The sequence below is a fragment of the Dama dama genome, unplaced genomic scaffold, assembly GCF_033118175.1.
Source record: "Dama dama isolate Ldn47 unplaced genomic scaffold, ASM3311817v1 ptg000041l, whole genome shotgun sequence".
In the NCBI taxonomy this organism is placed as follows: Eukaryota; Metazoa; Chordata; class Mammalia; order Artiodactyla; family Cervidae; genus Dama; species Dama dama.
The window spans coordinates 1,838,710-1,864,861 of NW_026870879.1; positions in this window are offsets into that span (position 1 = coordinate 1,838,710).

Sequence of the window (26,152 nt, forward strand, 5' to 3'; positions counted from 1 at the left end):
TCCAGAGAAAACCCAAGATCACTGTCTCAAGTCTAGAGGGATCCCGAGGTCACTGGAGCAACACGAAAGGGCTCCGTGGACACCAAATCAACTCGAGATGAGAGCTTAGTCCCTGGCTTCGACTCAAGAGGCATACCAACTTTCCACAAGCACCTCAAGAGGATGCTTCTCTCAGCTACAGGTATGTGAGAGGGACCCTGAGTTTGTGGCCTCAGGTGGAATGGACACCGAGATGCTCTGACTCGAAGTAAGGCCGGATATCCCTGCAGTGAATTGAAAGCAGGCTCGTCTTGAATCTCCCAAGACGAAGGGATGTCTGAATCCCCTGTGGAGTCCACAGAGAAAGACCTAGTTCTCCGCCTCATCGCGACCGGAGGCCTCACATCGTTTGAAAACTCGAGAGGTCCGCGGAGATCAATGCTTCCAAAGGAGACGATGCCTGACTCCTCTTGAAAATGGATAGGAGTCCCAAGATACCTGTGGCACGTGGAAAGGGACCCTGGGTCTCCCGCCTCACGTGGAGACGCGTCCCAATTGCCATGCCAAGACTCGAGGAGAATTCAGAGGTGTCCCTCGCACCTAGGCAGGAGTCCTGACGTCGCTGAACAAACACGTGTCTGGAAGGGCCCTCCCCAACGTAACTCGAGAATATACCCCAGGTTCCGGCCGCAACTAGAGAAAAACCGTGAGACTTCCCCCTCGCCAGGAGATGAGTCCCGATTCCGCTACACTGCGTGCAGAGCAATTCCGTATCCCACATCAAACGTGAAAAGAGCCTTGATTTCCTTGATGGCACTCCAGAGAAAACCCAAGATCACTGTCTCAAGTCTAGAGGGATCCTGAGGTCACTGTATCAACACGAAAGGGCTGTGCAGACCCAAATCACATCGAGATGAGAGGTTAGTCCCTGTCTTCGACTCAAGAGGAATACCAACTTTCCACAAGCACCTCAGGGGAGGCTTCTCTCAGGTACAGGTATGTGAGAGGGACCCTGAGTTTGTGGCCTCAAGTGGAATGGACACCGAGATGCTCTGACTCGAAGTAAGGCCGGATATCCCTGCAGTGATTTGAATGCAGGCTCGTCTTGCATCTCCCAAGACAAAGGGATGTCTGCATCCCCTGTGGAGACCAGAGAGAAAGACCTAGTTCTCCGCCTCATCGCGACCGGAGGCCTCACATCCTTTGAAAATTCGAGAGGTCCGCGGAGATCAATGCTTCCAAAGGAGACGATGCCTGACTCCTCTTGAAAATGGATAGGAGTCCCAGGATCCATGTGGCATGTGGAAAGGGACGCTGGGTCTCCCGCCTCACGTGGAGACGCGTCCCAATTGCCATGCCAAGACTCGAGGAGAATCCCGAGGTGTCCCTCGCACATAGGCAGGTGTCCTGACGTTGCTGAACAAATAAATATCTGGAATTGCCCTCCCAGTCGTAACTCGAGAATATACACCAGGTTCTGGTCGCAACTCGAGAAAAACCATGAGACTTCCCCCTCGCCGCGACATGAGGCCCGATTCCCCTGCACTGCGTGCAGAGCAATTCCATGTTCCACATCAAACGTGAAAGGAGCCTTGATTTCCTTGATGGCACTCCAGAGAAAATCCAACATCACTGTCTCAAGTCTAGAGGGATCCTGAGGTCACTGGAGCAACACGAAAGAGCTCCGTGGACCCCAAATCAACTCGAGATGATAGCTTAGTCCCTGGCTTCGACTCAAGAGGAATACCGACTTTCCACAAGCACCTCAAGAGGAGGCATCTCTCAGCCACAGGTATGTGAGAAGGACCCTCAGTTTCTGGCCTCAAGTGGAATGGACACCGAGATGCTCTGACTCGAAATAAGGCCGGATATCCCTGCAGTGAATTGGATGCAGGCTCGTCTTGCATCTCCCAAGACGAAGCGATGACCGAATCCCCTGTGGAGACCACAGAGAAAGACCTAGTCCTCCGCCTCATCGCGACCGGAGGCCTCACAACATTTGAAAACTCGAGAGGTCCTGGAGATTAATGCTTCCAAAGGAGACGATGCCTGACTCTTCTTGAAAATGGATAGGAGTACCAGGATCCCTGTGGCACGTGGAAAGGGACACTGGGTCTCCCGCCTCACGTGGAGACGCGTCCCAATTGCCATGCCAAGACTCGAGGAGAATCCCGAGGTGTCCCTCGCACCTAGGCAGCAGTCCTGACGTCGCTGAACAAACACGTGTGTGGAAGGGCCCTCCCCATCGTAATTCGAGAATATACCCCTGGTTCCGGTGTTACTCGAGAAAAACCACGAGACTTCCCCCTCGCCGCGAGATGAGGCCCGATTCCCCTGCACTGCGTGCAGAGCAATTCCGTGTTTCACATCAAACGTGAAAGGAGCCTTGATTTCCTTGATGGCACTCCAGAGAAAACCCAAGATCACTGTCTCAAGTCTAGAGGGATCCTGAGGTCACTGTAGCAACAAGAAAGGGCTCCGTGGACCCCAAATCAACTCGAGATGAGAGCTTAGTCCCTGGCTTCGACTCAAGAGGAATACCAACTATCCACAAGCCCCTGAAGAGTTGGCTTCTCTCAGCCACAGGTATGTGAGAAGGACCCTGAGTTTGTGGCCTCAAGTGGAATGGACACCGAGATGCTCTGACTCGAAGTAAGGCCGGATATCCCTGCAGTGAATTGAATGCAGGCTCGTCTTGCATCTCCCAAGACGATGGATGCCTGAATCCCCTGTGGAGACCACAGAGAAAGACCTAGTCCTCCGCCTCAACGCGACTGGAGGCCTCACATCCTTTGAAAACTCGAGAGGTCCGCGGAGATCAATGCTTCCAAAGGAGACGATGCCTGACTCCTCTTGAAAATGGATAGGCGTCCCAGGATCCCTGTGGCACGTGGAAAGGGACCCTGGGTCTCCCGCCTCACGTGGAGACGCGTCCCAATTGCCATGCCAAGAATCGAGGAGAATCCCGAGGTGTCCCTCGCACCTAGGCAGGAGTCCTGACGTCGCTGAACAAACACGTGTCTGGAAGGGCCCTCCCCGTCGTAACTCGAGAATATACCACAGGTTCCGGCCGCAACTCGAGAAAAACCATGAGACTTCCCCCTCGCCGCGAGATGAGGCCCGATTCCCCTGCACTTCGTGCAGAGCAATTCTGTGTTCCACATCAAACGAGAAAAGAGCCTTGATTTCCTTGATGGCACTCCAGAGAAAACCCAAGATCACTGTTTCAAGTCTAGAGGGATCCTGAGGTCACGGGAGCAACAAGAAAGGGCTCCGTGGACCCCAAATCAACTCGAGATGAGAGCTTAGTCCCTGGCTTCGACTCAAGAGGAATACCAACTTTCCACAAGCACCTCAAGAGGAGGCTTCTCTAAGCTACAGGTATGTGAGAGGGACCCTGAATTTGTGGCCTCAACTGTAATGGACACCGAGATGCTCTGACTCGAAGTAAGGCCGGATATCCCTCCAGTGAATTGACTGCAGGCTCGTCTTGCATCTCCCAAGACGAAGGGATGTCTCAATCCCCTGTGGAGACGACAGAGAAAGACCTATTCCTCCGCCTCATCGCGACCGGAGGCCTCACATCCTTTGAAAACTCGAGAGGTCTGCGGAGATCATTGTTTCCAAAGAGACGTTGCCTGACTCCTCTTGAAAATGGATAGGAGTCCCAGGATCCCTGTGGCACGTCGAAAGGGACCCTGGGTCACCCGCCTCACGTGGAGATGCGTCCCAATTGCCATGCCAAGACTCAAGGAGAATCCCGAGGTGTCCCTCGCACCTAGGCAGGAGTCCTGACGTCGCTGAACAAACACGTGTCTGCAAGGGCCCTCCCCGTCGTAACTTGAGAATATACCCCCGGTTCCGGCCACAAGTCGAGAAAAACCATGAGACTTCCAGCTCTCCGCGAGATGAGGCCCGATTCCCCTGCACTGCGTGCAGAGCAATTCCGTGTTCCACATCAAACGTGAAAGGAGCCTTGATTTCCTTGATGGCACTCCAGAGAAACCCCAAGATGACTGTCTCAAATCTAGAGGGATCCTGAGGTCACTGGAGCAACACGAAAGGGCTCCGTGGACCCCAAATCAACTCGAGATGAGAGCTTTTCCCTGGCCTCGACTCAAGAGGAATACCAACTTTCCACAAGCACCTCAAGAGGAGGCTTCTCTCAGCTACAGGTATGTGAGAGGGACCCTGAGTTTGTGGCCTCAAGTGGAATGGACACCGAGATGCTCTGACTCAAAGTAAGGCCGGATATCCCTGCAGTGAATTGAATGCAGGCTCGTCTTGCATCTCCCAAGACGAAGGGATGTCTGAATCCCCTGTGGAGACCACAGAGAAAGACCTAGTTCTCCGCCTCATCGCGACCGGAGGCCTCACATCCTTTGAAAACTCGAGAGGTCTGAGGAGATCAATGCTTCCAAAGGAGACGATGCCTGACTCCTCTTGAAAATGGATAGGAGTCCCAGGATCCCTGTGGCACGTCGAAAGGGACCCTGCGTCTCCCGCCTCACGTGGAGACGCGTCCCAATTGCCATGCCAAGATCGAGGAGAATCCCGAGGTGTCGCTCGCACCTAGGCAGGAGTCCTGACGTCGCTGAACAAACACGTGTCTGGAAGGGCCCTCCCCGTCGTAACTCGAGAATATACCCCAGGTTCCGGCCGGAACTCAAGAAAAACCATGAGACTTCCCCCTCGCCGCGAGATGAGGCCCGATTCCCCTGCACTGCGTGCAGAGCAATTCCGTGTTCCACATCAAACGTGAAAGGAGCCTTGATTTCCTCGATGGCACTCCAGAGAAAACCCAAGATCACTGTCTCAAGTCTAGAGGGATCCTGAGGTCACTGGAGCAACACGAAAGGGCTCCGTGGACCCCAAATCAACTCGAGATGAGAGCTTAGCCCCTGGCTTCAACTCAAGAGGAATACCAACTTTCCACAAGCACCTCAAGAGGAGGCTTCTCTCAGCTACATGTATGTGTGAGGACCCTGAGTTTGTGGCCTCAAGTGGAGTGGACACCGAGATGCTCTGACTCGAAATAAGGCCTGATATCCATGCAGTGAATTGAATGCAGGCTCGTCTTGCATCTCCCAAGAGGAAGGGATGTCTGAATCCCCTGTGGAGACCACAGAGAATGACCTAGTTCTCCGCCTCATCGCGACCGGAGGCCTCACATCCTTTGAAAATTCGAGAGGTCCGCGCAGAACAAAGCTTCCAAAGGAGACGATGCCTGACTCATCTTGAAAATGGATAGGAGTACCAGGATCCGTGTGGCACGTGGAAAGGGACCCTGGGTCTCCGCCTCAGGTGGAGACGCGTCCAAATTGCCATGCCAAGACTCGAGGAGAATCCCGAGGTGTCCCGCGCACCTAGGCAGGAGTCCTGACGTCGCTGAACAAACACGTGTCTGGAAGGGCCCTCCCCGTCGTAACTGGAGAATATACCCCAGGTTCTGGCGGCAACTCGAGAAAAACTATGAGACTTCCACCTCGCCGCGACATGAGGCCCGATTCCCCTGCACTGCGTGCAGAGCAATTCCGTGTTCCACATCAAACGTGAAAGGAGCCTTGATTTCCTTGATGGCACTCCAGAGAAAACCCAAGATCACTGTCTCAAGTCTAGAGGGATCCTGAGGTCACTGGAGCAACATGAAAGGGCTCCGTGGACCCCAAATCAACTCGAGATGAGAGCTTAGTCCCTGGCTTCGACTCAAGAGGAATACCAAATTTCCACAAGCACATCAAGAGGAGGCTTTTCTCAGCTACAGGTATGTGAGAGGGACCCTGAGTTTGTGGCCTCAAGTGGAATGGACACCGAGATGCTCTGACTTGAAGTAAGGCCGGATATCCCTGCAGTGAATTGAATGCAGGCTAGTCTTGCATCCCCCAAGACGAAGGGATGTCTGAATCCCCTGCGGAGACCACAGAGAAAGACCTAGTCCTCCGCCTTAACGCGAACGGAGGCCTCACATCCTTTGAAAACTCAACAGGTCCGCGGAGATCAATGCTTCCAAAGGAGACTATGCCTGACTCCTCTTGAAAATGGATAGGAGTCCCAGGATCCCTGTGGCACGTGGAAAGGGACACTGGGTCTCGCGCCTCACGTGGAGCCGCGTCCCAATTGCCATGCCAAGACTCGAGGAGAATCCCGAGGTGTCCCTCGCACCTAGGCAGGAGTCCTGACGTCGCTGAACAAACACGTGTCTGGAAGGGCCCTCCCCGTCGTAACTCGAGAGTATACCCCAGGTTCTGGCCGCAACTCGAGAAAGACCATGAGACTTCCCCCTCGCCGCGAGATGAGGCCCGATTCCCCTGCACTGCGTGCAGAGCAATTCCTTGTTCCACATCAAACATGAAAGGATCCTTGATTTCCTTGATGGCACTCCAGAGAAAACCCAAGATCATTGTCTCAAATCTAGAGAGATCCTGAGGTCCTGGAGCAACACGAAAGGGCTCCGTGGACCCCAAATCAACTCGAGATGAGAACTTTTCCCTGGCTTCGACTCAAGAGGAATACCAACTTTCCACAAGCACCTCAAGTGGAGGCTTCTCTCAGCTACAGGTATGTGAGAGGGACCCTGAGTTTGTGGCCTCAAGTGGAATGGAAACCAAGATGCTCTGACTCGAAGTAAGGCCGGATATCCCTGCAGTGAATTGAATGCAGGCTCGTCTTGCATCTCCCAAGACGAAGGGATGTCTGAATCCCCTGTGGAGACCACAGAGAAAGACCTAGTTCTCCGCCTCATCGCGACCGGAGGCCTCACATCCTTTGAAAACTCGAGAGGTCAGCGCAGAACAAAGCTTCCAAAGGAGACGAAGCCTGACTCATCTTGAAAATGTATAGGAGTCCCAGGATCCCTGTGGCACGTGGAAAGGGACCCTGGGTCTCCCGCCTCACGTGGAGACGCGTCGCAATTGCCATGCCAAGACTCGTGGAGAATCCCGAGGTGTCCCTCGCACCTAGACAGGAGTCCTGACGTCGCTGAACAAACACGTGTCTGGAAGGGCCCTCCCCGTCGAAACTCGAGAATATACCCCAGGTCCGGCCGCAACTCGAGAAAAAACAGGAGACTTCCCCCTTGCCGCGAGATGAAGCCCGATTCCCCTGCACTGCGTGCAGAGCAGTTCCGTGTTCCACATCAAACGTGAAAGGATCCTTGATTTCCTTGATGGCACTCCAGAGAAAACCCAAGATCACTGTCTCAAGTCTAGAGGGATCCTGAGGTCACTGGAGCAACACGAAAGGGCTCCGTGCACCCCAAATCAACTCGAGATGAGAGCTTAGTCCCTGGCTTCGACTCAAGAGGAATATCAACTTTCCACAAGCACCTCAAGAGGAGGCTTCTCTCAGCTACAGGTATGAGAGAGGGACCCTGAATTTGTGGCCTCAAGTGAATGAACAACGAGATGCTCTGACTCGAAGTAAGGCCGCTTATCCCTGCAGTGAATTGAATGCAGGATCGTCTTGCATTTCCAAGACGAAGGGATGTCTGAATCCCCTGTTGAGACCAGAGAGAAAGACCTAGTTCTCCGCCTCATCGCGACTGGAGGCCTCACATCCTTTGAAAACTCGAGAGGTCCACGGAGATCAATGCTTCCAAAGGAGACGATGCCTGACTACTCTTGCAAATGGATCGGAGTCCCAGGATCCCTGTGGCACGTGGAAAGGGACCCTGGGTCTCCCGCCTCTCGTGGAGACGCGTCCCAATTGCCATGCCAAGACTCGAGGAGAATCCCGAGGTGTCCCTCGCACATAGACAGGAGTCCTGACGTCGCTGAACAAACACGTGTCTGGAAGGGCCCTCCCGGTCGTAACTCGAGAATGTACCCCAGGTTCCGGCCGCAACTCGAGAAAAACAAGGAGACTTCCCCCTTGCCACGAGATGAAGCCCGATTCCCCTGCACTGCGTGCAGAGCAATTACGTGTTCCACATCAAACGTGAAAGGAGCCTTGATTTCCTTGATGGCACTCCAGAGAAAACCCAAGATTACTCTCTCAAGTCTAGAGGGATCCTGAGGTCACTATAGCAACACGAAACGGCTCCTGGACCCCAAATCAACTCGAGATGAGAGCTTAGTCCCTGGCTTCGACTCAAGAGGCATACCAACTTTCCACAAGCACCTCAAGAGGAGGCTTCTCTCAGCTACAGGTATGTGAGTGGGACCCTGAATTTGTGGCCTCAAGTGGAATGGACACCGAGATGCTCTGACTCGAAGTAAGGCCGAATATCTCTGCAGTGAATTGAATGCAGGCTCGTCTTCCATCTCCCAAGACGAAGGGATGTCTGAATCTCCTGTGGAGACCACTGAGAAAGACCTAGTTCTCTGCTTCATCGCGACCGGAGGCCTCACATCCTTTGAAAACTCGAGAGGTCTGCGGAGATCAATGCTTCCAAAGGAGTCGATGCCTGACTCCTCTTGAAAATGGATAGGAGTCCCAGGATCCCTGTGGCACGTGGAAAGGGACACTGGGTCTTCCGCCTCATGTGGAGATGCGTCCCAATTGCCATGCCAAGACTCGAGGAGAATCCCGAGGTCTCCCTCGCACCTAGGCAGGAGTCCTGACGTCGCTGAACAAACACGTGTCTGGAAGGGCCCTCCCCGTCATAACTCGAGAATATACCCCAGGTTCCGGCCGCAACTCGAGAAAAACCATGAGACTTACCCCTCGCCGCGAGATGAGGCCCGATTCCCCTGCACTGCGTGCAGCACAATTCCGTGATTGACATCAAACGTGAAAGGAGCCCTGCTTTTATTGATGGCACTCCTGAGAAAACCCAAGATCACTGTCTCAAGTCTAGAGGGATCCTGAGGACACTATAGCAACAGGAAAGGGCTCCAAGGACCCCAAATCAACTCGAGATGAGAGCTTAGTCCCTGGCTTCAACTCAAGAGGAATACCAAGTTTCCACAAGCACCTCAAGAGGAGGCATCTCTCAGCTGCAGGTATGTGAGAGGGACCCTGAGTTTGTGGCCTCAAGTGGAATGGACACCGAGATGCTCTGACGTGAAGTAAGGCCGGATATCCCTGCAGTGAATTGAATGCAGGCTCGTCTTGCATCTCCCAAGACGAAGTGATGTCTGAATCCCCTGTGGAGACCACAGAGAAAGACCTCGTTCTCCGCCTCATCGCGACCGAAGGCCTCACATCCTTTGAAAACTCGAGAGGTCCGTCGAGATCAATGCTTCCAAAGGAGACGATGCCTGTCTCTTCTTGAAAATGGATAGGAGTCTCAGGATCCCTTTGGCACGTGGAAAGAGACACTGGGTCTTCCGCCTCACGTGGAGACCCGTCCCAATTGCCATGCCAAGACTCGACGAGTATCCCGAGGTGTCCCTCGCACCTAGGCAGGAGTCCTGACTTCGCTGAACAAACACGTGTCTGGAAGGGCCCTCCCCGTAGTAACTTTAGAATGTACACCAGGTTCCGGCCGCAACTCGAGAAAAACCATGAGACATCCCCCTCGCCGCGAGATGTGGTCCGGTTCCCCTCACATCCTTTGAAAACTCGACAGGTCTGCGGAGATCAATGCTTCCAAAGGAGACGATGCCTCTCTCCTCTTGAAAATGGATAGGAGTCCAGGATCCCTGTGGCACGTTGAAAGGGACCCTGGGTCTCCCGCCTCACGTGGAGACGCGTCCCAATTGCCATGCCAAGACTCGAGGAGAATCCCGAGGTGTCCCTCGCACCTAGGCAGGATTCCTCACTTCGCTGAACAAACACGTGTCTGGAAGGGCCCTCCCCGTCGTAACTCGAGAATATACCCCAGGTTCCGGCCGCAACTCGAGAAAAACCATGAGACTTCCCCCTCGCCGCGAGATGAGGCCTGATTCCCCTGCACTGCGTGCAGAGCAATTCCGTGTTCCACATCAAACATGATGGGAGCCTTGATTTCCTTGATGACACTCCAGAGAAAACCCAAGATCACTGTCTCAAGTCTAGAGGGATCCTGAGGTCACTGGAGCAACACGAAAGGGCTCCGTGGACCCCAAATCAACTGGAGATGAGAGCTTAGTTCCTGGCATCGACTCAAGAGGAATACCAACTTTCCACAAGCACCTCAAGAGGAGGCTTCTCTCAGCTACAGGTATGTGAGAGCGACCCTGACTTTGTGGCCTCAAGTGAAATGGACACCGAGATGCTCTGACTTGAAGTAATGCCGGATATCCCTGCAGTGAATTGATTGCAGCCTCGTCTTGCATCTCCCAAGACGAAGGGATGTCTGAATCCCCTGTGGAGACCACAGAGAAAGACCTAGTCCTCCGCCTCAACCCGACCGGAGGCCTCACATCCTTTGAAAACTCGAGAGGTCCGCGGAGATCAATGCTTCCAAAAGAGACGATGCCTGACTCCTCTTGAAAATGGATAGTATTCCCAGGATCCCTGTGGCACGTGGAAAGGGACCCTGGGTCTCCCGCCTCACGTGGAGACGCGTCGCAATTGCCATGCCAAGACTCGAGGAGAATCCCGAAGTGTCCCTCGCACCTAGGCAGGAGTCCGGACGTCGCTGAACAAACACGTGTCTGGAAGGGCCCTCCCCGTCGTAACTCGAGAATATACCCCAGGTTCCGGCCGCAACTCGAGAAAAACCATGAGACTTCCCCCTCGCCGCGAGATGAGGCCCGATTCCCCAGCACTGCGTGCAGAGCAATTCCGTGTTCCACATCAAACATGAAAGGAGCCTTGATTTCCTTGATGGCACTCCAGAGAAAACCCAAGATCACTGTCTCAAGTCTAGAGGGATCCTGAGGTCACTGGAGCAACACAAAAGGGCTCCGTGGACCCCAAATCAACTCGAGATGAGAGCTTAGTCCCTGGCTTCGACTCAAGGGGAATACCAACTTTCCACAAGCACCTCAAGAGGAGGCTTCTCTCAGCTACAGGTATGGGTGAGGGACCCTGAGTTTGTGGCCTCAAGTGGAATGGACACCGAGATGCTCTGACTCGAAGTAAGGCCGGATATCCCTGCAGTGAAATTAATGCAGGCTCGTCTTGCATCTCCCAAGACGAAGGATTGTCTGAATCCCCTGTGGAGACGACAGAGAAAGACCTAGTCCTCCGCCTCAACCCGACCGGAGGCCTCACATCCTTTGAAAACTCGAGAGGTCTGCGGAGATCAATGCTTCCAAAGGAGACGATGCCTGACTCCTCATGAAAATGGATAGGAGTCCTAGGATCCCTGTGGCAGGTGGACAGGGACCCTGGGTCTCCCGCCTCACGTGGAGACGCGTCCCAATTGCCATGCCAAGACTCGAGGAGAATCCCGATTTGTCCCTCGCACCTAGGCAGGAGTCCTGACGTCGCTGAACAAACACGTGTCTGGAAGGGCCCTCCCCGTCGTAACTCGAGAATATATCCCAGGTTCAGGCCGCAACTCGAGAAAAACCATGAGACTTCCCCCTCGCCGCGACATGAGGCCCGATTCCCCTGCACTGCGTGCAGAGCAATTCCGTGTTCCACATCAAACGTGAAAGGAGCCTTGATTTCCTTGATGGCACTCCAGAGAAAACCCAAGATCACTGTGTCAAGTCTAGAGGGATCCTGAGGTCACTGGAGCAACACGAAAGATCTCCGTGGACCCCAAATCAACTCAAGATGAGAGCTTAGTCCCTGGCTTCGACTCAAGAGGAATACCAACTTTCCACAAGCACCTCAAGAGGAGGCTTCTCTCAGCTACAGGTATGTGAGAGGACCCCTGAGTTTGTGGCCTCAAGTGGAATGGACACCGAGATGCTCTGACTCGAAGTAAGGCCGGATATCACTGCAGTGAATTGAATGCAGGCTCGTCTTGGATCTCCCAAGACGAAGGGATGTCTGAATCCCCTGTGGAGACCACAGAGAAAGACCTAATTCTCCGCCTCATCGCGAGCTGAGGCCTCACATCCTTTGAAAACTCGAGAGGTCCACGGAGATCAATGCTTCCAAAGGAGACGATGCCTGACTCCTCTTGAAAATGGATAGGAGTCCCAGGATCCCTGTGGCACGTGGAAAGGGACCCTGGGTCTCCCGCCTCACGTGGAGACGCCTCCCAATTGCCATGCCAAGACTCGAGGAGAATCCCGAGGTGTCCCTCGCTCCTAGGCAGGAGTCCTGACGTTGCTGAACAAACACGTGTCTGGAAGGTCCCTCCCCGTCGTAACTCGAGAATATACTCCAGGTACCGGCAGCAACTCGAGAAAAACCATGAGACTTCCCCCTCGCCGTGACATGAGGCCCGATTCCCCTGCACTGCGTGCAGAGCAATTCCGTGTTCCACATCAAACGTGAAAGGAGCCTTGATTTCCTTGATGGCACTCCAGAGAAAACCCAAGATCACTGTCTCAAGTCTAGAGGGATCCTGAGGTCACTGGAGCAACACGAAAGGGCTCTGTGGACCCCAAATCAACTCGAGATGAGAGCTTAGTCCCTGGCGTCGACTCAAGAGAAATGCCAACTTTCCACAAGCACCTCAAGAGGAGGCTTCTCTCAGCTACAGGTATGTGAGAGGGACCCTGAGTTTGTGGCCTCAAGTGGAATGGACACCGAGATGCTCTGACTCGAGGTAAGGCCGGATATCCCTGCAGTGAATTGAATTCAGGCTCGTCTTGCATCTCCCAAGACGAAGGGTTGCCTGAATCCCCTGTGGAGACCACAGAGAAAGACCTAGTCCTCCGCCTCCTCGCGACCGGAGGCCTCATATCCTTTGAAAACACGAGAGGTCCGCTGAGATCAATACTTCCGAAGGAGATGATGCCTGACTCCTCTTGAAAATGGATAGGAGTCCCAGGATATCTGTGGCACGTCGAAGGGACCCTGGGTCTCCCGCCTCACGTGGAGACGCGTCCCAATTGCAATGCAAAGACTCGAGGAGAATCCCGAGGTGTCCCTCGCACCTAGGCAGGGGTCCTGACGTCGCTGAACAAACACGTGTCTGGAAGGGCCCTCCCCGTCGTAACTCGAGAATATACCCCAGGTTCCGGCCGCAACTCGAGAAAAAGCATGAGACTTCCCCCTCGCCGCGAGATGAGGCCTGTTTCCCCTGCACTGCGTGCAGAGCAATTCCGTGTTCCACATCAAACGTGAAAGGAGCCTTGATTTCCTTGATGGCACTGCAGAGAAAACCCAAGATCACTGTCTCAAGTCTAGAGGGATCCTGAGGTCACTGTAGCAACACGAAAGTTCTCCGTGGACCCCAAATCAACTCGAGATGAGAGCTTAGTCCCTGGCTTCGACTCAAGAGGAATACCAACTTTCCACAAGCACCTCAAGAGGAGGCTTCTCTCAGCTACAGGTATGTGAGAGGGACCCTGATTTTGTGGCTTCAAGTGGAATGGACACCGAGATCCTCTGACTCGAAGTAAGGCCGGATATCCCTGCAGTGAATTGAATGCAGGCTCGTCCTGAATCTCCCAAGACGAAGGGATGTCTGAATCTGCTGTGGAGGCCACAGAGAAAGACCTAGTCCTCCGCCTCATCGCGAGCTGAGGCCTCACATCCTTTGAAAACTCGAGAGGTCCACGGAGATCAATGCTTCCAAAGGAGACGATGCCTGACTCCTCTTGAAAACGGATAGGAGTCCCAGGATCCCTGTGGCACGTGGAAAGGGACCCTGGGTCTCCCGCCTCACGTGGAGACGCGTCCCAATTGCCATGCCAAGACTCGAGGAGAATCCCGAGGTCCCTCGCACCTAGGCAGGAGTCCTGACGTCGCTGAACAAACACGTGTCTGGAAGGGCCCTCCCCGTCGTAACTCGAGAATATACCCCAAGTTCCGGCCGCAACTCGAGAAAAACCATGAGACTTCCCCCTCGCCGCGAGATGAGGCTCGATTCCCCTGCACTGCTTGCAGAGCAATCCGTGTTCCACATCAAACGTGAAAGGAGCCTTGATTTCCTTGATGGCACTCCAGAGAAAACCCAAGATCACTGTCTCAAGTCTAGAGGGATCCTGAGGTCACTGGAGCAACACGAAAGGGCTCCGTGGACCCCAATTCAACTCGAGATGAGAGCTTAGTCCCTGGCTTCGACTCAAGTGGAACTCCAACTTTCCATGAACACCTCAAGAGGAGGCTTCTCTCAGCTACAGATATGTGAGAGGGACCCTGAGTTTGTGGCCTCAAGTGGAATGGACACCGAGATGCTCTGACTCGAAGTAAGGCCGGATATCCCTGCAGTGAATTGAATGCAGGCTCGTCTTGCATCTCCCAAGATGAAGGGATGTCTGAATCCCCTGTGGAGACCACAGAGAAAGACGTAGTTCTCTGCCCCATCGCGACCGGAGGCCTCACATCCTTTGAAAACTCGAGAGGTACGCGCAGAACAATGCTTCCAAAGGAGACGATGCCTGACTCCTCTTGAAAATGGATAGGAGTCCCAGGATCCCTGTGGCACGTGGAAAGGGACCCTGGGTCTCACGCCTCATGTGGAGACGCGTCCCAATTGCCATGCCAAGACTCGAGGAGAATCCCGAGGTGTCCCTCGCACCTAGGCAGGAGTCCTGACGTCGCTGAACAAACACGTGTCTGGAAGGGCCCTCCCCGTCATAATTCGAGAATATAAATCAGGTTTCGGCCGCATCTCGAGAAAAAATATGAGACTTCCCCCTCGCCACGAGATGAGGCCCGATTCCCCTGCACTGAGTGCAGAGCAATTCCGTGTTCCACATCAAACGTGAAAGGAGCCTTGATTTCCTTGATGGCACTCCAGAGAAAACCCAAGATCACTGTCTCAAGTCTAGAGGGATCCTGAGGTCACTGGAGCAACACGAAAGGGCTCCGTGGAACCCAAATCAACTCGAGATGAGAGCTTAGTCCCTGGCTTCGACTCAAGAGGAATACCAACTTTCCACAAGCACCTCAAGAGGAGGCTTCTCTCAGCTACAGGTAGGTGAGAGGGACCCTGAGTTTGTGGCCTCAAGTGGAATGGACACAGAGATGCTCTGACTCGAAATAAGGCCGGATATCCCTGCAGTGAATTGAATTCAGGCTCCTCTTGCATCTCCCAAGACGAAGGGATGTCTGAATCCACTGTGGAGACCACAGAGAAAGACCTAGTTCTCCGCCTAATCGAGACCGGAGGCCTCACATCCTTTGAAAACTCAACAGGTCCGCGGAGATCAATGCTTCCAAAGGAGACGATGCCTGACTCCTCTTGAAAATGGATAGGAGTCCCAGGATCCCTGTGGCACGTAGAAAGGGACCCTGGGTCTCCCGCCTCACGGGGAGACGCGTCCCAATTGCCATGCCAAGACTCGAGGAGAATCCCGAGGTGTCCCTCGCACCTAGGCAGGAGTCCTAACGTCGCTGAACAAACACGTGTCTGGAAGGGCCCTCCCCGTCGTAACTCGAGAATATACCCCAGGTTCCGCCCGCAACTCGAGAAAAACCATGAGCCTTCCCCCTCGCCGCGAGATGAGGACCGATTCCCCTGCACTGTGTGCAGAGCAATTCTGTGTTCCACATCAAACGTGAAAGGAGCCTTGATTTCCTTGATGGCACTCCAGAGAAAACCCAAGATCACTGTCTCAAGTCTAGAGGGATCCTGAGGTCACTGGAGCAACACGAAAGGGCTCCGTGGAACCCAAATCAACTCGAGATGAGAGCTTAGTCCCTGGCTTCGACTCAAGAGGAATACCAACTTTCCACAAGCACCTCAAGAGGAGGCTTCTCTCAGCTACAGGTATGGGAGAGGGACCCTGAGTTTGTGGCCTCAAGTGGAATGGACACCGAGATGCTCTGACTCGAAGTAAGGCCGGATATACCTGCAGTGAAATGAATGCAGGCTCGTCTTGCATCTCCCAAGACGAAGCGTTGTCTGAATCCCCTGTGGAGACCACAGAGAAAGACCTAGTCTTCCGCCTCAACCCGACCGGAGGCCTCACATCCTTTGAAAACTCAAGAGGTCTGTGGAGATCAATGCTTCCAAAGGAGACGATGCCTGACTCCTCATGAAAATGAATAGGAGTCCCAGGATCCCTGTGGCAGGTGGAAAGGGACCCTGGGTCTCCCGCCTCACCTGGAGACGCGTCCCAATTGCCATGCCAAGACTCGAGGAGAATCCCGAGGTGTCCCTCGCACCTAGGCAGGAGTCCTGACGTCGCTGAACAAACACGTGTCTGGAAGGGCCCTCCCCGTCGTAATTCGAGAATATATCCCAGGTTCCGGCCGCCACTCGAGAAAAACCATGAGACTTCCCCCTCACCGTGACATGAGGCCCGATTCCCCTGCACTGCGTGCAGAGCAATTCCGTGTTCCACATCAAACGTGAAAGGAGCCTTGATTTCCTTGATGGCACTCCAGAGAAAACCCAAGATCACTGTCTCAAGTCTAGAGGGATCCTGAGTTCCCTGGAGCAACGCGAAAGGGCTCCGTGGACCCCAAATCAACTCGAGATGAGAGCTTAGTCCCTGGCTTCGACTCAAGAGGAATACCAACTTTCCACAAGCACCTCAAGAGGAGGCTTCTCTGAGCTACAGGTATGTGAGAGGGACCCTGAGTTTGTGGCCTCAAGTGGAATGGACACCGAGATGCTCTGACTCGAAGTAAGGCCGGATATCTCTGCAGTGAATTGAATGCAGGCTCGTCTTGGATCTCCCAAGACGAAGGGATGTCTGAATCCCCTGTGGAGACCACAGAGAAAGATCTAATTCTCCGCCTCATCGCGAGCTGAGGCCTCACATCCTTTGAAAACTCGAGAGGTCCGCGGAGATCAATGCTTGCAAAGGAGACGATGCCTGACTCCTCTTGAAAATGGATAGGAGTCCCAGGATCCCTGTGGCACGTGGAAAGGGACCCTGGGTCTCCCGCCTCACGTGCAGACGCCTCCCAATTGCCATGCCAAGACTCGAGGAGAATCCCGAGGTGTCCCTCGCTCCTAGGCAGGAGTCCTGACGTCGCTGAACAAACACGTGTCTGGAAGGGCCCTCCCCGTCGAAACTCGAGAATATACCCCAGGTTCTGTTCGCCACTCGAGAAAAACCATGAGACTTCCCCCTCGCCGCGACATGAGGCCCGATTCCCCTGCACTGCGTGCAGAGCAATTCCGTGTTCCACATCAAACGTGAAAGGAGCCTTGATTTCCTTGATGGCACTCCAGAGAAAACCCAAGATCACTGTCTCAAGTCTAGAGGGATCCTGAGGTCACTGGAGCAACACGAAAGGGCTCCGTGGACCCCAAATCAACTCGAGATGAGAGCTTAGTCCCTGGCTTCGACTCAAGAGGAATGCCTACTTTCCACAAGCACCTCAAGAGGAGGCTTCTCTCAGCTACAGGTAGGTGAGAGGGACCCTGAGTTTGTGGCCTCAAGTGGAATGGACACCGAGATGCTCTGACTCGAAGTAAGGCCGGATATCCCTGCAGTGAATTGAATGCAGTCTCCTCTTGCATCTCCCAAGACGAAGGGATGTCTGAATCCCCTGTGGAGACCACAGAGAAAGACCTAGTTCTCCGCCTCATCGAGACCGGAGGCCTCACATCCTTTGAAAACTCAACAGGTCCGCGGAGATCAATGCTTCCAAAGGAGACGATGCCTGACTCCTCTTGAAAATGGATAGGAGTCCCAGGATCCCTGTGGCACGTAGAAAGGGACCCTGGGTCTCCCGCCTCACGTGGAGACGCGTCCCAATTGCCATGCCAAGACTCGTGGAGAATCCCGAGGTGTCCCTCGCACCTAGGCAGGAGTCCTGACGTTGCTGAACAAACACGTGTCTGGAAGGGCCCTCCCCGTCGTAACTCGAGAATATACCCCAGGTTCCGCCCGCAACTCGAGAAAAACAATGAGACTTCCCCCTCGCCGCGAGATGAGGACCGATTCCCCTGCACTGTGTGCAGAGCAATTCTGTGTTTCACATCAAACGTGAAAGGAGCCTTGATTTCCTTGATGGCACTCCAGAGAAAACCCAAGATCACTGTCTCAAGTCTAGAGGGATCCTGAGGTCACTGGAGCAACACGAAAGGGCTCCGTGGACCCCAAATCAACTCGAGATGAGAGCTTAGTCCCTGGCTTCGACTCAAGAGGAATACCAAATTTCCACAAGCACATCAAGAGGAGGCTTTTCTCAGCTACAGGTATGTGAGAGGGACCCTGAGTTTGTGGCCTCAAGTGGAATGGACACCGAGATGCTCTGACTTGAAATAAGGCCGGATATCCCTGCAGTGAATTGAATGCAGGCTAGTCTTCCATCCCCCAAGACGAAGGGATGTCTGAATCCCCTGCGGAGACCACAGAGAAAGACCTAGTCCTCCGCCTCAACGCGAACGGAGGCCTCACATCCTTTGAAAACTCAACAGGTCCGCGGAGATCAATGCTTCCAAAGGAGACGATGCCTGACTCCTCTTGAAAATGGATAGGAGTCCCAGGATCCCTGTGGCACGTGGAAAGGGACCCTGGGTCTCCCGCCTCACGTGGAGCCGCGTCCCAATTGCCATGCCAAGACTCGAGGAGAATCCCGAGGTGTCCCTCGCACCTAGGCAGGAGTCCTGACGTCGCTGAACAAACACGTGTCTGGAAGGGCCCTCCCCGTCGTAACTCGAGAATATATCCCAGGTTCCGGCCGCAACTCGAGAAAAACCATGAGACTTCCCCCTCGCCGCGAGATGAGGCCCGATTCCACTGCACTGCGTGCAGAGCAATTCCGTGTTCCACATCAAACGTGAAAGGAGCCTTGATTTCCTTGATGGCACTCCAGAGAAAACCCAAGATCACTGTCTCAAATCTAGAGAGATCCTGAGGTCACTGGAGCAACACGAAAGGGCTCCGTGGACCCCAAATCAACTCGAGATGAGAACTTTTCCCTGGCTTCGACTCAAGAGGAATACCAACTTTCCACAAGCACCTCAAGTGGAGGCTTCTCTCAGCTACAGGTATGTGAGAGGGACCCTGAGTTTGTGGCCTCAAGTGGAATGGACACCGAGATGCTCTGACTCGAAGTAAGGCCGGATATCCCTGCAGTGAATTGAAAGCAGGCTCGTCTTGCATCTCCCAAGAAGAAGGGATGTCTGAATCCCCTGTGGAGACCACAGAGAAAGACCTAGTTCTCCGCCTCATCGCGACCGGAGGCCTCACATCCTTTGAAAACTCGAGAGGTCAGCGCAGAACAAAGCTTCCAAAGGAGACGAAGCCTGACTCATCTTGAAAATGTATAGGAGTCCCAGGATCCCTGTGGCACGTGGAAAGGGACCCTGGGTCTCCCGCCTCACGTGGAGACGCGTCGCAATTGCCATGCCAAGACTCGAGGAGAATCCCGAGGTGTCCCTCACACCTAGGCAGGAGTCCTGCCGTCGCTGAACAAACACGTGTCTGGAAGGGCCCTTCCCGTCATAACTCGAGAATATACCCCAGGTTCCGGCCGCAACTCGAGAAAAACCATGAGACTTCCCCCTCGCCGCGAGATGAGGCCCGATTCCCCTTCACTTCGTGCAGAGCAATTCCGTGTTCCACATCAAACGTGAAAGGAGCCTTGATTTCCTTGATGGCACTCCAGAGAAAACCCAAGATCACTGTCTCAAGTCTAGAGGGATCCTGAGGTCACTGGAGCAACACGAAAGGGCTCCGTGGACCCCAAATCAACTCGAGATGAGAGCTTAGTCCCTGGCTTCGACTCAAGAGGAATACCAACGTTCCACAAGCACCTCAAGAGGAGGCTTCTCTCAGCTACAGGTATGTGAGAGGGACCCTGAGTTTGTGGCCTCAAGTGGAATGGACACCGAGATGCTCTGACTCGAAGTAAGGCCGGATATGCCTGCAGTGAATTGAATGCAGGCTCGTCTTGCATCTCCGAAGACGAAGGGATGTCTGAATCCCCTGTGGAGACCACAGAGAAAGACCTCGTTCTCCGCCTCAACGCGACCGGAGGCCTCACATCCTTTGAAAATTCGAGAGGTCCGCGCAGAACAAAGCTTCCAAAGGAGACGATGCCTGACTCCTCTTGAAAATGGATAGGAGTCCCAGGATCCCTGTGGCACGTGGAAAGGGACCCTGGGTCTCCCGCCTAACGTGGAGATGGGTCCCAATTGCCATGCCAAGACTCGAGGAGAATCCCGAGGTGTCCCTTGCACCTAGGCAGGAGTCCTGACGTCGCTGAACAAACACGTGTCTGGAAGGGCCCCCCCCGTCGTAACTCGAGAATATACCCCAGGTTCCGGCCGCAACTCGAGAAAAAATATGAGACTTCCCCCTCGCCGCGAGATGAGGCCCGATTCCCCTGCACTGCGTGCAGAGCAATTCCGTGTTCCACATCAAACGTGAAAGGAGCCTTGATTTCCTTGATGGCACTCCAGAGAAAACCCAAGATCACTGTCTCAAGTCTAGAGCAATCCTGAGGTCACTGGAGCAACACGAAAGGGCTCCGTGGACCCCAAATCAACTCGAGATGAGAGCTTAGTCCCTGGCTTCGACTCAAGAGGAATACCAAATTTCCACAAGCACATCAAGAGGAGGCTTTTCTCAGCTACAGGTATGTGAGAGGGACCCTGAGTTTGTGGCCTCAAGTGGAATGGACACCGAGATGCTCTGACTTGAAATAAGGCCGGATATCCCTGCAGTGAATTGAATGCAGGCTAGTCTTCCATCCCCCAAGACGAAGGGATGTCTGAATCCCCTGCGGAGACCACAGAGAAAGACCTAGTCCTCCGCCTCAACGCGAACGGAGGCCTCACATCCTTTGAAAACTCAACAGGTCCGCGGAGATCAATGCTTCCAAAGGAGACGATGCCTGACTCCTCTTGAAAATGGATAGGAGTCCCAGGATCCCTGTGGCACGTGGAAAGGGACCCTGGGTCTCCCGCCTCACGTGGAGCCGCGTCCCAATTGCAATGCCAAGACTCGAGGAGAATCCCGAGGTGTCCCTCGCACCTAGGCAGGAGTCCTGACGTCGCTGAACAAACACGTGTCTGGAAGGGCCCTCCCCGTCGTAACTCGAGAATATATCCCAGGTTCCGGCCGCAACTCGAGAAAAACCATGAGACTTCCTCCTCGCCGCGAGATGAGGCCCGATTCCACTGCACTGCGTGCAGAGCAATTCCGTGTTCCACATCAAACGTGAAAGGAGCCTTGATTTCCTTGATGGCACTCCAGAGAAAACCCAAGATCATTGTCTCAAATCTAGAGAGATCCTGAGGTCACTGGAGCAACACGAAAGGGCTCCGTGGACCCCAAATCAACTCGAGATGAGAACTTTTCCCTGGCTTCGACTCAAGAGGAATACCAACTTTCCACAAGCACCTCAAGTGGAGGCTTCTCTCAGCTACAGGTATGTGAGAGGGACCCTGAGTTTGTGGCCTCAAGTGGAATGGACACCGAGATGCTCTGACTCGAAGTAAGGCCGGATATCCCTGCAGTGAATTGAAAGCAGGCTCGTCTTGCATCTCCCAAGAAGAAGGGATGTCTGAATCCCCTGTGGAGACCACAGAGAAAGACCTAGTTCTCCGCCTCATCGCGACCGGAGGCCTCACATCCTTTGAAAACTCGAGAGGTCAGCGCAGAACAAAGCTTCCAAAGGAGACGAAGCCTGACTCATCTTGAAAATGTATAGGAGTCCCAGGATCCCTGTGGCACGTGGAAAGGGACCCTGGGTCTCCCGCCTCACGTGGAGACGCGTCGCAATTGCCATGCCAAGACTCGAGGAGAATCCCGAGGTGTCCCTCACACCTAGGCAGGAGTCCTGCCGTCGCTGAACAAACACGTGTCTGGAAGGGCCCTCCCCGTCATAACTCGAGAATATACCCCAGGTTCCGGCCGCAACTCGAGAAAAACCATGAGACTTCCCCCTCGCCGCGAGATGAGGCCCGATTCCCCTTCACTTCGTGCAGAGCAATTCCGTGTTTCACATCAAACGTGAAAGGAGCCTTGATTTCCTTGATGGCACTCCAGAGAAAACCCAAGATCACTGTTTCAAGTCTAGAGGGATCCTGAGGTCACTGGAGCAACACGAAAGGGCTCCGTGGACCCCAAATCAACTCGAGATGAGAGCTTAGTCCCTGGCTTCGACTCAAGAGGAATACCAACGTTCCACAAGCACCTCAAGAGGAGGCTTCTCTCAGCTACAGGTATGTGAGAGGGACCCTGAGTTTGTGGCCTCAAGTGGATTGGACACCGAGATGCTCTGACTCGAAGTAAGGCCGGATATGCCTGCAGTGAATTGAATGCAGGCTCGTCTTGCATCTCCGAAGACGAAGGGATGTCTGAATCCCCTGTGGAGACCACAGAGAAAGACCTCGTTCTCCGCCTCAACGCGACTGGAGGCCTCACATTCTTTGAAAATTCGAGAGGTCCGCGCAGAACAAAGCTTCCAAAGGAGACGATGCCTGACTCCTCTTGAAAATGGATAGGAGTCCCAGGATCCCTGTGGCACGTGGAAAGGGACCCTGGGTCTCCCGCCTAACGTGGAGATGGGTCCCAATTGCCATGCCAAGACTCGAGGAGAATCCCGAGGTGTCCCTTGCACCTAGGCAGGAGTCCTGACGTCGCTGAACAAACACGTGTCTGGAAGGGCCCTCCCCGTCGTAACTCGAGAATATACCCCAGGTTCCGGCCGCAACTCGAGAAAAAATATGAGACTTCCCCCTCGCCGCGAGATGAGGCCCGATTCCCCTGCACTGCGTGCAGAGCAATTCCGTGTTCCACATCAAACGTGAAAGGAGCCTTGATTTCCTTGATGGCACTCCAGAGAAAACCCAAGATCACTGTCTCAAGTCTAGAGGAATCCTGAGGTCACTGGAGCAACACGAAAGGGCTCCGTGGACCCCAAATCAACTCGAGATGAGAGCTTAGTCCCTGGCTTCGACTCAAGAGGAATACCAACTTTCCACAAGCACCTCAAGAGGAGGCTTCTCTCAGCTACAGGTATGTGAGAGGGACCCTGAGTTTGTGGCCTCAAGTGGAATGAACACCGAGATGCTCTGACTCGAAGTAAGGCCGGATATGCCTGCAGTGAATTGAATGCAGGCTCGTTTTGCATCTCCGAAGACGAAGGGATGTCTGAATCCCCTGTGGAGACCACAGAGAAAGACCTAGTCGTCCGACACAACGCGACCGGAGGCCTCACATCCTTTGAAAACTCGAGAGGTCCGCGGAGATCAGTGCTTCCAAAGGAGACGATGCCTGCCTCCTCTTGAAAATGGATAGGAGTCCCAGGATCCCTGTGGCACGTGGAAAGGGACCCTGGGTCTCCCTCCTCACGTGGAGACGCGTCCCAATTGCCATGCCAAGACTCGAGGAGAATCCCGAGGTGTCCCTCGCACCTAGGCAGGAGTCCTGACGTCGCTGAACAAACACGTGTCTGGAAGGGCCCTCCCCGTCGTAACTCGAGAATATACCCCAGGTTCCGGCCGCAACTCGAGAAAAACCATGAGACTTCCAGCTCGCCGCGAGATGAGGCCCAATTCCCCTGCACTGCGTGCAGAGCAATTCCGTGTTCCACATCAAACGTGAAAGGAGCCTTGATTTCCTTGATGGCACTCCAAAGAAAACCCAAGATCACTCTCTGAAGTCTAGAGGGATGATGAGGTCACTGGAGCAACACGAAAGGGCTCCGTGGACCCCAAATCAACTAGAGATGATAGCTTAGTCCCTGGCTTCGACTCAAGAGGAATAGCAACTTTCCACAAGCACCTCAAGAGGAGGATTCTCTCAGCTACAGGTATGTGAGAGGGACCCTGAGTTTGTGGCCTCAAGTGGAATGGACACCGAGATGCTCTGACTCGAAGTAAGGCCGGATATGCCTGCAGTGAATTGAATGCAGGCTCGTCTTGCATCTCCCAAGACGAAGGGATGTCTGAATCCCCTGTGGAGACCACAGAGAAAGTCCTAGTCCTCCGCCTCACAGCGACCGGAGGCATCACATCCTTTGAAAACTCGAGAGGTCTGCGGAGATCAATGCTTCCAAAGGAGACGATGCCTGACTCCTTTTGAAATTGGATAGAAGTCCCAGGATCACTGTGGAACGTGTACAGGGACCCTGGGTCTCCCGCCTCACGTGGAGACGCGTCCCAATTGCCATGCCAATAATCGAGGAGAATCCCGAGGTGTCCTTCGCACCTAGGCAGGAGTCCTGACGTCGCTGAACAAACACGTGTCTGGAAGGGCCCTCTCCGTCGTAACTCGAGAATATACCCCAGGTTCCGGCCGCAACTCGAGAGAAACCATGAGACTTCCCCCTCGCCGCGAGATGAGGCCCGATTCCCCTGCACTGCGTGCAGAGCAATTCCGTGTTCCACATCAAAATTGAAAGGAGCCTTGATTTCCTTGATGGCACTCCAGAGAAAACCCAAGATCACTGTCTCAAGTCTAGAGGGATCCTGAGGTCACTGGAGCAACACGAAAGGGCTCCGTGGACCCCAAATCAACTCGAGATGAGAGCTTAGTCCCTGGCTTCGACTCAAGAGGAATACCAAATTTCCACAAGCACATCAAGAGGAGGCTTTTCTCAGCTACAGGTATGTGAGAGGGACCCTGAGTTTGTGGCCTCAAGTGGAATGGACACCGAGATGCTCTGACTTGAAATAAGGCCGGATATCCCTGCAGTGAATTGAATGCAGGCTAGTCTTCCATCCCCCAAGACGAAGGGATGTCTGAATCCCCTGCGGAGACCACAGAGAAAGACCTAGTCCTCCGCCTCAAAGCGAACGGAGGCCTCACATCCTTTGAAAACTCAACAGGTCCACGGAGATCAATGCTTCCAAAGGAGACGATGCCTGACTCCTCTTGAAAATGGATAGGAGTCCCAGGATCCCTGTGGCACGTGGAAAGGGACCCTGGGTCTCCCGCCTCACGTGGAGCCGCGTCCCAATTGCCATGCCAAGACTCGAGGAGAATCCCGAGGTGTCCCTCGCACCTAGGCAGGAGTCCTGACGTCGCTGAACAAACACGTGTCTGGAAGGGCCCTCCCCGTCGTAACTCGAGAATATATCCCAGGTTCCGGCCGCAACTCGAGAAAAACCATGAGACTTCCTCCTCGCCGCGAGATGAGGCCCGATTCCACTGCACTGCGTGCAGAGCAATTCCGTGTTCCACATCAAACGTGAAAGGAGCCTTGATTTCCTTGATGGCACTCCAGAGAAAACCCAAGATCATTGTCTCAAATCTAGAGAGATCCTGAGGTCACTGGAGCAACACGAAAGGGCTCCGTGGACCCCAAATCAACTCGAGATGAGAACTTTTCCCTGGCTTCGACTCAAGAGGAATACCAACTTTCCACAAGCACCTCAAGTGGAGGCTTCTCTCAGCTACAGGTATGTGAGAGGGACCCTGAGTTTGTGGCCTCAAGTGGAATGGACACCGAGATGCTCTGACTCGAAGTAAGGCCGGATATCCCTGCAGTGAATTGAAAGCAGGCTCTTCTTGCATCTCCCAAGAAGAAGGGATGTCTGAATCCCCTGTGGAGACCACAGAGAAAGACCTAGTTCTCCGCCTCATCGCGACCGGAGGCCTCACATCCTTTGAAAACTCGAGAGGTCAGCGCAGAACAAAGCTTCCAAAGGAGACGAAGCCTGACTCATCTTGAAAATGTATAGGAGTCCCAGGATCCCTGTGGCACGTGGAAAGGGACCCTGGGTCTCCCGCCTCACGTGGAGACGCGTCGCAATTGCCATGCCAAGACTCGAAGAGAATCCCGAGGTGTCCCTCACACCTAGGCAGGAGTCCTGCCGTCGCTGAACAAACACGTGTCTGGAAGGGCCCTCCCCGTCATAACTCGAGAATATACCCCAGGTTCCGGCCGCAACTCGAGAAAAACCATGAGACTTCCCCCTCGCCGCGAGATGAGGCCCGATTCCCCTTCACTTCGTGCAGAGCAATTCCGTGTTTCACATCAAACGTGAAAGGAGCCTTGATTTCCTTGATGGCACTCCAGAGAAAACCCAAGATCACTGTTTCAAGTCTAGAGGGATCCTGAGGTCACTGGAGCAACACGAAAGGGCTCCGTGGACCCCAAATCAACTCGAGATGAGAGCTTAGTCCCTGGCTTCGACTCAAGAGGAATACCAACGTTCCACAAGCACCTCAAGAGGAGGCTTCTCTCAGCTACAGGTATGTGAGAGGGACCCTGAGTTTGTGGCCTCAAGTGGAATGGACACCGAGATGCTCTGACTCGAAGTAAGGCCGGATATGCCTGCAGTGAATTGAATGCAGGCTCGTCTTGCATCTCCGAAGACGAAGGGATGTCTGAATCCCCTGTGGAGACCACAGAGAAAGACCTCGTTCTC